This window comes from Melospiza melodia, chromosome 26 (assembly GCF_035770615.1).
Source record: "Melospiza melodia melodia isolate bMelMel2 chromosome 26, bMelMel2.pri, whole genome shotgun sequence".
Lineage (NCBI taxonomy): Eukaryota > Metazoa > Chordata > Aves > Passeriformes > Passerellidae > Melospiza > Melospiza melodia.
In genome coordinates, this window is record NC_086219.1 from 9,376,378 (window position 1) to 9,390,248 (window position 13,871).

Here is a 13,871-nt window from a genome sequence, read left to right on the forward strand (position 1 = left end):
TTTGCAAACCTACCATTGCTTGCCCAAGAGAATGACTCCACTGGCCAAGACATGTCCAAAGGGGATGCTGACAGAGCCTCAGTGCAGCCCCCTCGGGGAGGTGACAGTGAGAAAGAGCTGCCACAGGAGAACTGGGATTATAGGAACCTCCACAGCATCTGAGTCAAGCCCTGGAACAGGAACACGTGTGGGAAGTGCCTCACTGGCAGTTTATATACACCTACATACAGGACGGGACACCTGAAATCAGCATCTAGAGCTTTTATTTTTCTGGTATCAGTCTCATTACATTGTTATGACAATGGAGAGGAAAGATGCTAACAGCTCACTGATAAAACAGAATGCCAAGAAAACTTAACATTACAGCATAACATAAGACAGTTTCAGTCCAAGTTTCATCCAATCACACAGAGCAAAAGCATATTGACAATAGTTCTATCCAATCACCTGAAGTACATGTAGCTGTGGTTAAAACAATCGCAGTTTTTTCTCTAATACAATGCCTCATTTATAAAAGACAAAGCACAGAGCCCCATTCATATTTAGCCTTCTAAATGTATACTTAAAATATACTTTTTTGCAACTTAGAAAGGTAAATCACATAGGCCTATTGTTCTATTTCTCACGTGTGCACTACAGCTTAGAAAACTTTTTCTGCTGCCTTGGCATTTCACTGTCCTTGCTGTCTTTGGGGCCTGTCTTTTTCACAACTTTCTCAAAACCCTCTAATTTTATGGATTCCAACAATTCCCCCTCTCTGTTGACCCAAAAAGAAACCTTCATACTCATGTCATTTACTACTTGCATTCTATAGCCCTGTTATAATATTTGTGCTTATTAACTGCTGGAGGCCTATTCTTGCTGACCTTAAGCATTGCTATGTTACAGCACAGCAACTTAATGCTGTGAAGGCCCAGTCAGTGAAAAAAGTATGAATCACGTCTGACAATAGTTACAAGTCATTGTTCAAAAAACTCTTGTCGATTCCAGGGTCTTAAATCAAAACTCTCCTCTATTTTTATACTTTTATCTGGCATTTCTGTGAGATTTTCAACACTCTCTGTGCTTCTACTTCCTAATTCTCTCTCTTGTATGACAAAAACTTCTTGGACTGTTTTGTTCATCATTCGCCCCACACACTGAAGTATGCAGGAAATTACTATTAATATCACTACCAGAACACCCAATACATAAAGACCTATCTTGAAAAGTTGCCTTAGCCAAGGCGCAAAGCTCCATTCTTGGAACAAATCATCCAGCTACGAACCACCATCTACTTTAATTTCAGCTGTCAAATCTTTCAGTTTTTGTATGCTTTTGTGAATGGATTCAGAATGATCGGACAAATTCATACAACAATTGCACCCACGGCTAAAGCGGTCATGAAAAAGAAACAAAAGAGAAGGAGAGTTGTTTCTAATTATGAGGAGAAATGTCAGAGTGATTTCATGCCTTGGAAAGCTGCAAGAAGGTTTTCCGCAAGTATATTTATTATATTATTATTATATTTAGCTTCAGCAGTGGCATTGAAACAATTAGATCGAGTTAGATGTTAGCTAAGCAAACAAGCTAATGCCACATCCTGTGCAATTAGGGATATGTTAACCAATGTTGATAGTGTTAGACATGCTACCCTTCAAAATAGAGTAGCAATTGATTTTCTTTTACTGGCACAAAGACATGGTTGTGAGGAATTTGTTGTCTTTGTTGACAAGGATTGACAACTCTAGTAGGAATGTTCACCTAGCATAAATTGTTTAATAGATGAATTAGTTTTGAGGAGGCTAATTCAAACTTTGTACTTGAGAGTAATGAACTGGAACAATTTGAAGACTGGTTGATTGAGGGACAAATGACTGAGATACTGTTGATCTTGGAAAAGATCAACAGATCTTCCTGTGTGTTAGAGTCATGTGCCCTCCTACTGGTCTGAGGGCAAAGCCAGCTTTTTCTATTCAGCTGTGCTGCTCCTTTTCGCTGTGAATGGCTCCAACAGTGGACATGGGCACTTCAAACCAGTGTCAGGACTTGGAAAATTGGAGTGAGAATAAATTCTCAAGAACTACACCTGATGTGTCTCCTATCACTCACTCCACTTGGAGTAGATTCTTGATAAATGATGCATGTGAAGGAGTAAATCTGGACTAAATCTGATTTTGTTACTCGTGTGCTGTAATGCAGCCTTGCAAAGGAGCGATGCTTTCATGCCGCTGTGTACACAAGTGTCTGAAGCATGTGAATGCTCCGGTGGTTCCCCTGAGGGCGGCAGCTATGGCGGCGCGGCTCACTCAGCACCGCCCGGGGCCGAGCGGGCGCCCTTTGGGCCCAGATGGGACCGGGGTTTCCCCGGGCCCTGCTCGGCCACAGCCGCCCCCGCCAAGCCCGGGCACTCGCCCAGCTCCGGGAAGCCGCCGGCCCTGCTGCGGCTGAAGCGCAAAGGCCCTGGGCTGAGGAGCGACCCCACCACCGCCACTGCCCCTGCCCCGAGCCCTTCTCCGGCCTGGACAAGGCACTGCAGCGGGCGGCGGCCGCCCCTCAGCCCGCAGGCCCGGCCCTGTCGGGCGGGGAGCCCTGGGCAGCACCCTTGCAGCAGCAGGGACTGAGCCCTGGAACTGGGCTCTGGTCCCATGGCACCGCAGGGCCGAGGGGGACACAGGCAGGGTGCTCGGCGCCATCATCCCCAGCCCCGAGCCCTTCTCTGGCCTGGTGCTTGCCCCCGCCTCCTCCAAGGCCCTGCTGGGCTCAAGCTGGTGCTCAGCGCTGGGCCTGGCTCTTGTGCTCACCCCGAGTGGGGTTTGTTTGCAGCCCGGGGTGTAATAAATGAGAAACTTGACTAGGCCAATGTTCAATGTTATGAACAAAAATTTTGTTAATTTTTTTGGTGAGAAAAGGTTACAAAAATCAGCCAGATCACTGTTGCTGCCAAAGTTCTGCTTGTTTTGTTATTGTAATCACGGGTCATTGTGGCTAATTGCTCCTTTTGTATTAGCAGAGCCTTGCCCGAGGCTAAGTTGTACTTTTCCCCAGAATGGTGAAGAGATCTGAGAGGGTGGGGGAGGCTATGCAAAGTGACTCAAGGACCAGCATGCCATGAGAAGCTACTGCTTCTAGCTTACTTAAAAAGACCCCAAAACAATGAGCCACCTAATAGTTGAGAGATTGGAGTGATATCTGGACGTCAAAAAATGGAGTGCTGAGCCTGCAGAGATGGCGGAACACCTTTGGAGCCCCTCTCACCCTGAGCACGGGAGTCGTCCGGACGCTGGGAGCGGATGGGAAGGAGCAGGGAAAAGTAACATTGGAAGGTTCACCACGCCCTAAAGGCTCCCACAAAGACTGGACCCCCAGTTCTGCCCCTAGTGGACAAAGCTGCGCATGTCCTCCTCTTCCTCCTCACCTTGGGAGAGACGACAGGAAGCTGCAGACCCGTCCGAGCTGCCCAATCCTGACCTGATCACTTTTAATAAAGGCATTAAAAGGAGAGAAAGTCTCCTGGCCCTGTTTATTTCATTCAAGAAGCAATCAATTTATTAATTAATATGGTAAAGTATGAGCAACAAAGTGCTGGGTACAGTGGGGGAAGTTTTCCTTCCAACTGCACACCGATAGTTGAGGCTTACAGGTATTTATAGGGGTACTCATAAGCTTTCTCAGCAGTTTCTATTCCAATTTTTACTCATCAATTCCAAATTTTTACATCACAATTCTATACCCATTGTGATTTAGTTTTTCTCAGGACGTATCCCAGAAAAGGAGTATCCCCAGATGGTGGTGGTCTGGTTTCCAAAAGTAGGAAGAAGTATCCATCTGGTGAGGTCCAGTTCTCCAGATGTGGGTCCACCTTTTGATTGCAAGGACAATAAATCTCATAACAGTGATGTCCAGCTTCCCTTGGTTGAAACTATTAATCATTGAATTGACATTCACCCTCCTTTCTCAAGCTGCTTTTCACTGTTTTGTTAAGGCGTGAGATAAGCATATTTCCTTTTTATATATTCTGGAGCTATAGTTTCAAAGATCCTTACTACAAGCAATATTCTAAAATTGTACTTCAAAAGGTTATTATTGCAAAACTCTTTAAGGCTTAACTACAAGCACAAAGTTCCTGTTAAAAAGCAATATCCTTAACGCTTTAATTCAAATGCTCCTAAATCAACTTAAGATCTATAAAGGTACAAAGGATAAGTTCAAAGGCCTTCTTCCATGCTTTACTTTCCTCAGTTATTATTAGAATTTGCAAATGTCCCACTGTCGGTCTCCACACATATCACAATCACAAATACACACATTTCCTGTATGTACCTGACACGAAACACAGCTTTGTATTTCATATGTGTAACAGCTGGCACATGAAACACTGCATGTCCTCCAGGCAATACAGCATGGGCAGTATTTCATCTTCCAGAGGTTGCAAGATCAGCTGCACAGGGAATGGAGGATTCGGTCTCGTCGGTCAGGGCACCGCTGGCTACACTGTAGGAGCTCTGAGGAGAGCTGATCCTGGACGCTCTCTTTGCTGGGAAAACCTGAGCCAGGGGGAATTTTAATTTTCTTCAAGATTTTTCTTTTCTTATTTTCCATTATTTATCTTTATTGTAAATAAATAAATCATAGAGCACATATAATTATATATATTATTATATAATATAGATTATTGTAAATGAATAAATTATAGAATGTGTTATGATACACAGACTGCCAGGAGCTTTTCTTTGCTGCACAGGGTCTGCAGGGCAAGAGGCAAGAAAGGGTGAAAAGGCAGCTTGTGCTCACCAGCACAGCAGGCTGAGAGGTCCTGAGTCCCTGAAGGGGGAAAAGGGTGCTTGTGCTCAGCAACCTGCCCAGACGTACAGTGGGCAAGGAAAAATGGCCAGAAGCCCCTTGGCCTGTAGTGATTCTGCTGAAGCCTTTGTGCTGGTGACAGAGCGACTGGGCAGGGGCCAGGGCTGGGGGCATCCCTGCCAGAGCGGTGCCTGGAGATGGCCACAAGCCCTGTGCCAGGCAGGAAGCGCCATCCGTGTCCTCCTGCCCATGCGCTGCTGGCTGCCTTGCTGAGGGCTCCCAGGTGCCTCTGGATGGGGCTGCTCTGGAGCAGCTGTGGGGCTGTGGGGCTGCTGCCGGGCAGCTTGGCTGGGCTGGGGCAGAGCCTGAGGGGCTGGGGCGCTGGCAAGCCCTCAGCAATGGGCTGTCAGAGGCCACAAGCAGCCCCCCAGCAGCCGCCTTGATCCTGACAGAGTTGACTTGACAGAGGGACCCTGGGCATTGTGGAACTAACAGCATCAGTATTGTTGGAAACCCAAATGCAGGGAAATCTCAGACCGTTGGTCTTGTCAGCAAAGCTTAGAATTAAACACAGGATTTGATCGAAGACCTTGGAAAGGGCTTCCAAACTTAGGTGCTAGAAGCGAGAATGTGGATTTCTAGTTTATTATAGCAGAGACACGGGGAGGAAGGTTGAAGGGGAGGAAAGTTTAGAGTTTTAGTGCTGAAGATCTAGAAAAATAAAAGTAGTTACAATGGTAAACAAGAAGCTTAGGATGCAGTGCTGTATGTTTTTGTGTCATAACATGATTGGCTAAGGAAGCTGACACTGTAGCATGAGTCCCTAAGATGAAATCTTGAAGGACTGGCTGCAAAACATAAATGTCCTTGTTGGCAGTGTCTTCTTGGACAAGAAATCCTTCAAAGCTCTTGTAACTACAAATCTTGTGGCCTTGTGAGCCATGCAGTGCAGATGTGAGCCAAACTCACCCTTCCTGTCTATGTAGAAGAGAAGAAAAAGCAGTGGCATCCTCTAAAAAACTCAGAGGTCTGCTCTCTAGCTCGTGAGTGTAGGCTGTCTCTTGCAGGTAGGTGCCACAGCCAAAGTCAATCAAACCAAGGAGCCATTGTGCCATTGCACAGTTCCATGAAACCAACGAAACCATTTTGATACTGCAAGGCCTCATGGAAGCAAGGGGCCATTGTGCCACTGCAGAGCCAAGGAGACCATTGTGGTATTGTTGGGCCTCATGGAAACAAAGATCTCTTGTGATACTACGGAGCCTCATGGAACCAAGGGGCAATTGTGATGCTGCAGGGCCCCAGGGATCCAAGAACATGGAAAAGTTCTGGTTGGCTTGGCTTAACTGGTCCAACTGACCTTGGCATGTTGGGGGTTGCTTCTCATCTAGCCCTGGAGTTCTGTGCTTTCCTTCCTGTGGGAAAGAGCTGTCCTCCTTCAGGGGTTCATGGCTGACATTGGATTCTACCTCCATATTTAAATAAATCCAAAGATTGTCCCATTTCTGCAAAAACAGAAAGCTCTGGATGGCCTTGGCATCTTGGGGGCCACTTCTCATCTGCCTTCAAAACAATGGGGAGCCAAGCTTTTCTTTCCATGGAAAAAACATCTTTCAAAACCAGATGTCCATAGCCAAAATTGGGAATCTGCCTCCAAAATTCCTTATGTCCAAAGACACCTCCCAGACAAAAGCTGCCAGGACTGTCTAGGTTCCCTTGCCTTTCTTAGGGCCAGGTCTCATCTCCCTGTGAAACACTGGGGCTCTGTACTTTCCTTCCTATGGAAAAGAGATATCCTTCTTGTCCAGGATTGCTCCCAGACAAAAACTGCCAAGACAAACAGGTCTGGCTGGCCTTGGCCTCCTTGGGGCTGCCTCTAATCACCGTATGAAACACTGGGGCTCTACCCTTTCCTTCCTGTGGAGAAGAACTGTCATTCTGGCCTAGGCACTCATGGCTGAAATGGAATTCCACCTCCAAAACTCCAAAAATATCCAAGCATTGCTTTCAGACAAAAGATGCAAGGACAGACAGGTCTGGCTGGCCTTACCCTCTGGTGACTGCCTCTGATCTGCCTTCAAAACCCTGGGGCTCTGTGGTTTCCTTCCTGTAGAAAATAACCGTCCTTCTTGTCCAGGCACCCATGGCCTCAAGCACATGAGCACTGTACAGGGACAGAGGAGCTCTGTGCTCAGTGGGCTGGAGACTGAGGACAGCAGAGAAGAGCCCTGGGAGGGACTGAAGGTTGGTTTCAGAGATGGTGGATCCTTTTAACATGGTAGAGAACAGCCTGAAAAAGGAAAACATCAATGCCAAGGGCAGCTGGGGAAGTCTAGATTGGGAACAAGGAGAAAGGAATTTTCCTCCCTGGGAAGGGCTGTGGTGCAACACGTTCCCCAGATGGAGTCTGGTCCAGCCCAAGGCTCTGTGTGGGCAGGCAGGGGCAGGCAGGAGGCAGAGCTGTCAGCAAAGGAAGGGGTCAGCCAGGTGGGGCAGCCAGGGGATGAGTTTTACAACATGGCTTATGTGGTCCAAGACCGGTTCCACATTACCAAAAGATGGCTGCAGCCTTGGGAGATATTTAGCCAACACCCTTGTCAATCACTGTAACATAAGTGACAAGGAGAGATTCACATCAGACCTCTGTCAGTAGTTTGGTTCCACTGAAGGACAGAAGTTTATTCAGTATTGTCTTCATTTTGAAAGCAAGAGCAGTGATACTGGAGTCTTCTGTAGCAGGGGACATGGTATACCATATTGAACATGTGGACCATGGTAAAAGATGCTAAAAAAATAAATAAATAAAGTACATTAAATAAAATATATTTATAAATATATTTTACATAAATAAAAACACTCCTAGATGTTCAGGAGAGTCTCAGCCTCATGGTCTGGGAAGGAAACTTATCACCATGAGTCAGCAGAGTGGCATGCCAGATGGCTTTGCAGAATGGCTGGTATTACTGCCTAGTGCCACAGGGTTAATAGTAGGGTGGAAGGAAGTAGCATTTTTGAATTTCACTAGACTTAGTATGGAATGTTAGGGGAAGAATCAAAGAAGGAAAAGGGAGGAATCAAGGTGGTTTGGAGAGAAACAGACATAGGAAAATAGAGGAATAACACAATAGGTGGGGTCAGTCATGCTGAGAGATGCTGACAAATGCTGATCAGTGTGCTTGTAAGGCCCTGCCTTGCACCTAGTCCCTGCACTGTTCCACAGTACCCTGTTTCCTCATTTGACATGATATGTATTTTCTGACAGCTCTGCAGAGCCAGTGGGATCTGGTGGAATCAGATGAGAAACCTTTTTGCACACTTGTCTGTGTGTATGAACATGTCTGTATGAGGTAGCTGAAAAGTTGAGTGTCCAAAGGCCAGATAAACAGTGATACATATGGTGTTGATAAAGTTGATACCTTTATCATGGTATACCATGGTAACTTATCCTTTGGGGCTCAGTAATCTAAAGATTTATAGAATGTCTTATGGATAGGCCTTAGTTACCCTTAATCACCCCATTTTTCCCTCTAAAAATACAAGTGACATCAGGTTAGTTATAATTTTACACATTAATTTCTTAAAAAAGAAGCACCATAAGGCTGCAGGACAAAGTCACTTCCCTGTTGTCCTCTTCAATTATGTTTCAAGCTTCCAGAACAATAGTTGTATTAAAAAACACATGGATTCTAACTTTCCCCTTCCTGGAGTGCTATGGTCATTAATTCCAAAGCCTAAAATAATTTCTAATATTTTTACCTTTGTTTTAGATATTACACACAAAGAAGGACAACCTTCTATTGAGAAAGGTCAGTTTCATTATAATAAAAACCACCAAAGGATAGTACAGGGACTTATGATCCTATATATTCAGAAAAAAAGGATGAGAATTTGTTTTGGTGTTCTGTAGCCATCCATGTGGACAACATTCCAATATGCCAACATATATGTCCAAAAAGTAAAAAGGGGTCAGTTCCCCACAGCCTGCAGGGACAGAGGCACAGGGCAGGGACATCGTAGCACAGCCTGGGCTGCACAGGGCACAGGGATGGGCAGCAGCTGCAAGACAGCCCTGCCAGAGCCAACTTGGGCAGCACTTTGGCCATGGCTGCTGGCCCTGGGCCTGAGGCAGGAGCAGGAGACAAGTGACCCTTGCAGGGCTGGGGTCTCATTGCCTCCTTGTCCCTGCTCAGCAGCCTGGCAGGGGCCGCCCCATGCTCCTGCCCTTGGCATTGCACAGCCCCACATGCCAGTGCCCATCCCGGGAAGAGCCCTGAGCAAGGAGGGAGGGACAGGATCTGCCTGGCCTGGGGCTGGGGCTCAGGCCTTGGCCCTTTGCATTCCTCAAACACATCCAGATTTGCTCAGCACCAGAGACACCTTTGCCTTATTTGTCCCCAGCTGTCATCACTGCCTCCAGTGTTCTGCTCGAACTGGAACCTGAGGACATTTTCTCAGTCGTGTCCCTCAGTGGGACCCATTAAAACTTCAAGAAACTTTGGAGTTTCAATTTAATTTTGAGTTGTTGAGAAGTTTTTTGAAGACCCTCTTAGGGAATGAGTCTGATGTAAACAACACCAAATCCCCAAGAGGCTCATTAAAGTCCTTGTGCCATGTCTGTGCTGCTGAGCTTTAAAGGAACAGCTCTTCCCAGGACCAGCTCCTCTCCCAGCCCAGCAGGGCAGAGGGCTCTGCCTGCAGGCACTGAGGGGACAGGAGCCAGGCAGAGACAGGCTGAAGGCAATCAGGATTGGGAAGACATTGAGCTGAGACTTCACTTGGGGAAACATCTTCACAGCCCTGTGCATGGTGAGTCTGTGGGTGCAGGGCAATGTCCCCTGCGCTCCTGGAGGGATCTCCTGAAGCCAGCACACCCCACAGCCTGGGGGATGTGTCAGGAGGACTCTCCGAGTTTCTCTCTGGCACAGGAGCAGGTGGAGGAGGAGGATGTGCTGCAGAGCGGGGCTGCCCTGGGCACCATCACAGGGACAGGGCAGGAAGGCTCCTGCTGCCAGGGACAGCTGCAGGGGGTGAAGCTGGGGCTGCAGCCAGGGCTGCCCAGGGCTGTCCTGCAGAGCAGCTCCTGCAGCCCTCAGGGCTCTTGGCCAGCCCAGGACATGTGCCACCTGCCAGGGGCAGCTCTCAGCCTGCCTGGCAGCTCCCCATGGATGCTGCAGGGGAGAAATTGGAGGTGGAAGGAGCCACCCCCATCAGGGCAGATTCCTCCTGCTGTGGAGATGGTGCTGCATGGCCAGGGCTGCTCTCAGCTTTCTCCTCAAGGGAAGGGAAAGGGGCTGTCAGCTTTGGCTATGTCACTGAGACTCCTGCACTGTCAGCCTGGGCATCAGCAGATGGGCCTCAGATCTCCCTCAGAAAGTGCCTCCTCAGCCTCCTCTCCCTACAGACAGCAGCAGCAGCACCTTGGCTTGCAGCATCTCTGTTTGTCTGGCCTGCCCTTAAGGCCCTACTGCCAGGGAGATGCGCCTGGGCAGTGCCCTGTGCTGGGGGGTGTCTGCAGGGCAGAGCTGAGCCCCCAGGGCTGGGCTGGGCCCTGGCAGCACAGGCAGGGACAAGGCTTGGATAGAGAGAAACAGCTCTCAGTAGGCACAACTCCAGTCAGCAGAGAGCCAGACCAACCCTTGGTATCTCATCCTGTCCAGCTGCACAGGGAAAGAGAGAAGGGATTGGAGAAAATAATTTTTTAACTGGAGAATTAAAAAAGTTCACTTTATTTTTCAAGAAAATTTTAAGTGTGATCACGCTGAAATCAAAAGTGGTGAAATGAACAAAGGGCACCAGTGTGGTTCCAGCAGGTCTGACTGCACTGGGGCACAGGGAGCCCTGCTTTCCCTTTGGACTCCGCAGTGTTCAGGCTGAGAGCAATGCTGAATATGAGGCAGAAACTCTGCGAGGCAGAAACTCAGCAGCACAAACCTGAACTCAAATAAAGTTTAGCAAAATTCCGTTACGGGAAGAGAAGTCATTTTAAGGGGATTCCAAATTAAATACATGGGATTAACATAAAGACTTTGTCCAGCTATTCAAGTCTTCTTTCAACAGTCCACGATTCCCAGAGTGAAGGAATGCCTAATCGGGCACTGCCATTTCCTTTCCAGACAGGTGATAGTCCTCTATAAATAACCATAACCCAAGGCTGCAAATGTCCAACAGCAGCTCCAACAGACACTTCCTCCTGCTGGCACTGGCAGACACGCGGCAGCTGCAGCTCCTGCACTTCTGCCTCTTGCTGGGCATCTCCCTGGCTGCCCTCCTGGGCAACGGCCTCATCATCAGCGCCGTAGCCTGCAGCCACCACCTGCACACACCCATGTTCTTCTTCCTGCTCAACCTGGCCCTCAGCGACCTGGGCTCCATCTACACCACTGTCCCCAAAGCCATGCACAATTCCCTCTGGGACACCAGGGACATCTCCTACTCAGGATGTGTTACACAGGTTTTCTTCTTTGCCTTTTTCATGTCAGCAGAATTTGCACTTCTTACCGTCATGTGCTACGACCGCTACGTGTCCATCTGCAAACCCCTGCACTACGGGACCCTCCTGGGCAGCAGAGCTTGTGCCCACATGGCAGCAACTGCCTGGACCAGTGGCTTTCTCAATGCTCTTCTGCACACAGCCAATACATTTTCCCTGCCCCTGTGCCATGGCAATGGTCTGGGCCAGTTCTTCTGTGAAATCCCTCAGATCCTCAAGCTCTCCTGCTCACACTCCAAACTCAGGGAATTTTGGCTCATTCTCCTAAGTGCTCTTCTATATTTTGGTTGTTTTGTGTTCATTGTTTTCTCCTATGTGCAGATCAGCAGGGCTGTGCTGAGGATCCCCTCTGAGCAGGGACGGCACAAAGCCTTTTCCACCTGCCTCCCTCACCTGGCTGTGGTCTCCCTGTTTGTCAGCACTGGCTTTTTAGTCTACTTGAAGCCCCCCTCCATCTCGTCCCCATCCCTGGATCTGGCCCTGTCAGTTCTGTACTCGGTGGTGCCTCCAGCCCTGAACCCCTTCATCTACAGCCTGAGGAACCAGGAGCTCAAGGATGCCCTGGGAAAACTGGTGACTGCAACTTCAGAAGCAAGAAATTCTCTTTTCTGCTACAGAACCTTCAGAATATAACTCTTTACAATCTCAGCCTTTTCCCCTATTTGTCTATTTTTTACTATGGCAACTTTTTCTATTGTTGTAATGTTTCTCACAAAATACTGTAGCATTTACTATGGCAACTTTTTCTATTGTTGTAATGTTTCTCACAAAATACTGTAGCATTACTCTTAGCATTTCTACATGAATATCCACCTTTCTTTTGAAATAAAAAGACTTACAAGAGGCTTGTTCTCTTGCCATTTAAATAAAAACAAGTTCTTGCTCTAACCTGTGTATCCCGGGTTCTTCCTGAGCCCTTCTCTGTCTCTGCCTTTGAGCAGAGGTTAAGGGTAGAGGCTCCCAGCACAGCAGCACAGCCAGGGACAATGGCCCTGGCTCTTCCCACATCTGCTCTGCCCAACTCCACCCTGTCCTTCCCAACCCTGCTGTGGCTGTAAGGCCGGAGTGCTCTGGCAGCTTGGTCACTGTCCTGCTGCGTGTCCCTGCTGTGGCCACAGGCAGGGCCAGGCCATGGGCACTGCTGGAACAAAGCTGGGCTCCAGCACAGCAGCTCCATCAGCAAAGGGCATCTCTTGAGGGCAGGACAGGGAGGCTTAGCTCTTCTCCAGAACCACTCTCAGGAGCAGGCCTAAGAACCAGACTCTGAAGAGGCTCCTTGTGTTCCTTGTTCTCCCAGGGCTCAGTGGGATGAGATCAGGGTCCCAGGGTGGCCTTCAGGGGACTCAGGTCTGGGGCAAGTTTTGCTTGTTGGTGGCCCATCAGATGGTGAATGGTCTGTGCTGAACCTTCCTGGGGCTCTGCAGCTTGTGCCAGGGCTGATGGCAGGGGAATGTTTGTCTGGAGGGCCTTGGGACCTGACAGGAGAGCACACAGGACCTGCAGGGACAGTGTGTGCCAGGGAGCAGCAGGGAGTGGAGCTCCCTGGGCACAGGCCCGTGCAGGGTGGGCTCACCTGAGATCAAGGACTGAATGTCTGCTGTGAGCCAGGAGAGCTCTGCAGCCCAGGGACACAGCAGGCACAGGGAAAGGGGTCTGGGCACTGACTCCTCTGACCTCAGGGAGCTCCCCCAGGAGGATCCAGGGCAGCCCCAAGCACCTCTGGCAGCCCTGGAACAAGGCAGGCACCTCTGAGCCCCCTCCATAGCCACACAGATACTGTGTGGGAGGGGGTCAGTGCAGGGAGCACCATCACCTGCCTCTGTGTCCCAGGCTGAGCAGCAGAGCCCAGCAGAGGCAGCCCAGGGCCCCGGGCAGCACAGCCGCCGTGCTCTGCAGAGCAGCAGCCCCAGCTCAGGATCTGGGGAGCAGGGCAGGGGCTGCAGCAATGGCTGCTCGGGCCAGCACAGAAGTGTTCCCCTGGGAAAGGCTCTGGGGGCAGCTGGCATGGGCCAGGAGAAAAGCAGGAGCCCGTGGGTGTGCAGAGGAGATCTGGCAAGAGGATGCCCTGTCCCTGGGCCAGCAGGAGCTGCCTGAGGAGCCCCAGGGCCAACTCTGCTGCTGTGCTGGGCAGCGGGGCTGGCCCTGGGGCTGCAGGAGCTGCCTGAGCTGAGCATCTGCTGAGCACTCCAGACACAGAGTGGATGTCCCTGACCTCCAGGGCCTCCAGTTCCTGCTGCAGGGCCAGACAGGGCTGGGCTGCTCTGCAGGGCTGGGGTAGGGCCAGGGAGAGCTGAACAGGGCAGTGCCAAGGAGAAGAAATCACTGGATATTTGGACATACAAGTCCCTGGAACTTTGGAATGCCCCGTGGAATTATTCCACGAGGCTCCACTATGTCAGAATTGCCCCTTGGTTCCATGTGGCCCCCATGATGTCACAATGAACACTTGGTTTCATAGGGTCCCACAGTCTCACTCTGGTCCACTTGGTTTCATGAAGCTCTGCAGTACCACAATGGCCCCTTAGTTCCATGATGCCTCACAGTGTCCAAATAATCTTCTCCATGAGATCCCAGTGTCACTAAGGTCCTGGTGGTTCCA